The sequence below is a fragment of the Ictidomys tridecemlineatus genome, chromosome 9 (genome assembly GCF_052094955.1).
Source record: "Ictidomys tridecemlineatus isolate mIctTri1 chromosome 9, mIctTri1.hap1, whole genome shotgun sequence".
In the NCBI taxonomy this organism is placed as follows: domain Eukaryota; kingdom Metazoa; phylum Chordata; class Mammalia; order Rodentia; family Sciuridae; genus Ictidomys; species Ictidomys tridecemlineatus.
The window spans coordinates 79,630,527-79,634,557 of record NC_135485.1 but is presented as its reverse complement, the minus strand read 5'-3'; the positions used below and the strand labels follow the sequence as shown (position 1 = coordinate 79,634,557).

Genomic DNA, 4,031 nt, shown 5'->3' with positions numbered 1-4,031 from the left:
AAGACTGACATTCCAAAGCTTTGGCATGACCCCCCAGGTGATCCCAACCCCAAATTTCCACACCTAGTCATGCTAAGGAGGTTCTCTTTCCTGCCACGAGGAACACACCCCCTCCTACACATGTGACAAGTCACTGCCAGCTCCTCTGCTCCAACCTCACTCATTGAGAATACCAAGTTCTAGGCACTGCAGCCTGCACCCTGGACATATCTCTGCCTTCATCTGTCCACAGCAGATGCCTTCATCTGTCCGTCTGCACTTCTGGCCTGCCAAACCCACAATACACAGGCCCACTCACCGCTGCAGCTGGGCATGCTGAGGCTCTCCCCCCTCAGGTCAAGCCCTTAAGACTGACCTCTCTCTTCTTAATTTCCAACCACAGCCCCAGGGTTGGCTATGTCTCCTGCCTTTCACTGTGTGGACACCCAGGAGGCAGCCCTGCTGTCAGGCTTACCAGGATGCGCTTTGTCTCCCTCGGGCTCTGTCCCTTTAGGAGGACGTGGACAAAGTGGCTGTCTTCCACCTGCTCGCTGGAGTGAAGCAGTGAGGAGCTGCTACTGGTGACTTTTCTCATGCACCACTCATTGCTTTGGGTGGCCTGGGGCAATGGTCCTGCAGCCACCACAGAGCTGCTGCTCACAGCTGCTGGGATCCTGAATGCCACTGCCACAGAAGACTCCAAGAACTGTGGGGGATGACAACATCAGCAAAGCCCAGCACCTGCACCCCACCCAGCCTGGCATTGGCTCTGTGGGCATTCTACAACATCCATCCACAACCTGAGGTTCTTGTCCCCTTGGAGGATGTGGAGTGGCACCAGGAGTAAAGACTGAAGAAGGTGGCTGTTTACCTCCTTTGGCTTGACTTTAAACAACTTGCTGGCAGCTGTTTCCCGAAGAAGAAAGTTATAATCCACTCTGCCATCCAGGGCGTAATATACGTTTCCATCAGCAGGGATCCTCAGCTCTGGAGAGGCAGGGGCAGAGGCGTGGTAGGTGACACTCAAGGAATACACTATCCAACATTCCCCACAACTGAGAGCCTCTGCCAGCTCAGGTCTCACACACAGACCTGAGAGCCCCAGAATCCAGCTACTGTTCCACCAAAGACTCCCCACTGATTCCTCCCTGAGGACCCTCTATGCACAGGAGGTCCACTACAGGAACACCTTTCAAGGAAATAGCCCCTTGTACCCCAGACCCTCTTAGTTCACGGTGGACCCACCAAAGCAAAACAGCTACACTTTGTATCTGGATTGGACTTCTAAGACTCATGTTTTCAAGGTTTTCTCCCCACTGCAGCAATGATCACAGGTGGGTTTGGGGAAAAGCACTTGATGGTGGGTGCCTCCACCTTGCCAGTGGATTCATCCACTCATACAGGGCTACACTAATTGGAGGGGTATGGTTTGGAGGTGTTTTGAGCGTAGGTGGAGGATGTCCACAGCAGGACTGTGCCATCCAGAGATATATATTTCTCTTGAGTTCCCCACTTCTGCATTTCATCCTCATGAGTATAATTCTCATTCACATTTTTAATCAATTTATTGTTATACTTCTTGTTCGGCTTGTGTTTCTCCTTCTTGTTCTTGTTCTTCTTCATCTTCTCCTCATGCTTCTTCGTAAAGTCATCTTGACCTTCTTATTCATGGTCTCCTCCTTCAACTTATTTTCATTTTTCTACTCCTCTTTCTCCTCCTCCATGTCCTCCTTCTCCTCGTTCTCCTCATCCTTGTCCTCCTCCTCCTCGTCCTTCTCATCCTCATCCTCGTCCTCCTCCTCCTCCTCCTTTCTTCTTCTTCTTCTTCTTCTTCTTCTTCTTCTTCTTCTTCTTCTTCTTCTTCTTCTTCTTCTTCTTCTTCTTCTTTTCTCTCTCTCTCTCTCTCTCTCTCTCTCTCTCTCTCTCTCTCTCTCTCTCTCTCTCTCTCTCTCTCTCTCCAAGAAGAGTTTACAAGCTGTGAAGGGTTCTATTCTACCACACTCTACTCTCTAGAAATGGCCTGTGGTCCTAAGTGGACTCAGTTTTCAATGAATAGAAAGATTGGAAGCCAGAAATGATTCTTCATTGAACTGCTTTTCTCATGTACTCATCTAGGTCAGGAAAGGCCGCCAAACTAGGCACCCTTTGGTTGTCTGTCTTTTTTGACACAAGAAAAAGAAGCCTCTCTTCTTGGCCCCTTGTGGATAATAGCTTTGCAATGCCTCCTCAGGTCAAAGAAAGAACACATGTTAGGAAGGTTTACAGCCCCTGGGAAACATGAAGAACCTGCAGATTTATGCCCCATCATTACACTTTGTTTTATGCACAAGTCCTACCATACTCATCCTGGGCATTGGGTCAACGCACACTGTGTCTTGGCTCCCAGATATCTTGAGCCCACTGTGACTCACTGTTCCCTACCCTCTGATGGTTCCACTTACTCTGATGGTTCGAGACAATTTGCAGAAGCTCGTAGTTTTCTGGATCCTCCTGCTGGAGCAAGTGTGCATCTAAGGCCCTGCGGATGATGACTGGAGCCCTGTCCTGGCAGGTCACCTGAGCAGAGTTGGAGAAAGCTCATCAGAGAGGGAATTTGGGAGTAGCGACCCAGAGGACAGTGCTCAAGGACAATCAGAGACAAGTGAGCTCCCAACACAAGGGCACCATCTTGATACCCTGCTACCTGAGGCCTTCATGTGATCATGTGGGGTCTTCCTATGAGCCTCTAGTCCAATCTTGGTACAAGAGTTTGCTTCAACCTGCTATGCCCTACAGGGACAAGGGAATAAGGACCAAAAGGCTTTGTACAGACACACTCTACTCCCATCAAGATGAGAGGAATGGTCCAGTGGACTTCCATATCCCTGCTCTTGTCTGGGATGCAGCTGCATTTTTGTGTGCACCAGGCACAAACCCTAGGTGCTTTGGTCCTGACAGCCAGGGCTAAAACACACACTAGGACTCTTTAATGATAGGCATATAAGCTGCTGGGCTCGAGAGTGTCAGTGCTTGCTAGGGTGTCAGGAGGTTCAGACCCAGCAGGTGCAGTGGTTCAACATGGCTCCCCTGGAGGTGGACACCAGAGTCTCATGATGGATACTCCACACCCAGGAAAATTCTGCAGAAAGAGCCGCTAAATCTCTATTCACATACATGCAAACTAGGACACTAATGGGCCCCTCCAAGGCCCCCAGTTGTCTGTGACCCACACCTACCCACCCTAATCATTCTACAATGGCTCCCTTTCCTTCAACCAGCAACATATCCGCTCCCACACACAAGAAAGTGACTGCCAACTCCTCTGCTTCAACCTCCACGGTTCAATATACTCCTCCTCAATACCAAGGTCAGTAGAGGATGGCCTGTACCCTTGATATTTCTCTGACCTCCTCTGAACCCAGCACTCACTCCTGCACTTCTGACCTGCACACCCCCAAACACGCAGGCCCACTCGCACCCAGACCTGGCATGCTGCTGCTCTCCCGCCTCTCTCTTCCTCACTTTCTGCTCTCCTTCCTGACCTTCCAGAAGCTCCAGTTCAAGAAGACAGGCCTAGTCCAAAGTGTTTGCTGTGGATTCGGTCTTCCCCACTGTGGGCTCCCAGGAGACTCCCCTGCTCGAAGACTCACCAGGATGCTCCTATACTGTGTTGTCCTTTCGTTTTCCAGGTAGACGTGAATGAGGCACCTGCCTCTCATCCGCTTGTTATATTGGGGCCGTGGGGAGTACCAAGTGGAGACCCCTGATGTCCTGGGCTCCGGCTCTGCCCCTTCCCTGGGAGAAGGCTCTGGCTCTGGGGTTGGCTTAGGAGCCATGACAGGAACTGAGCTTGTAGCTAGAGGAGAAAAGATGCCAACATGACTGCCTTGCCCTGACCTTCGCACAGACAGACAATACCCCTGCTGCCAGGAAGAACTCAGGCCCTTAGCCCACACAGGACCTCTTTGCAGACTGGGGTCACTTCCTGAATGGACAAAGGCTTATCCTAATTTCCACCCAACACCAGGCATACAGACTCCCTGCAGTGGGACAACAATCGGACCTTTCCTCAT

The 4,031-nt window shown here is 50.9% G+C and overlaps 1 long non-coding RNA gene across 1 annotated transcript; it reads right to left on the bottom strand.

The window, feature by feature from the left end:
- Positions 1-854: 854 nt before the first annotated feature.
- Positions 855-3,809, bottom strand: LOC144366529 (uncharacterized). Its single transcript, XR_013425587.1, has 3 exons — positions 3,609-3,809; positions 2,421-2,535; positions 855-966 (listed from the first exon to the last, which is right to left on the bottom strand). It is a non-coding gene; the product is annotated as an uncharacterized LOC144366529 (long non-coding RNA).
- Between the last annotated feature and the right edge of the window lie 222 nt (positions 3,810-4,031).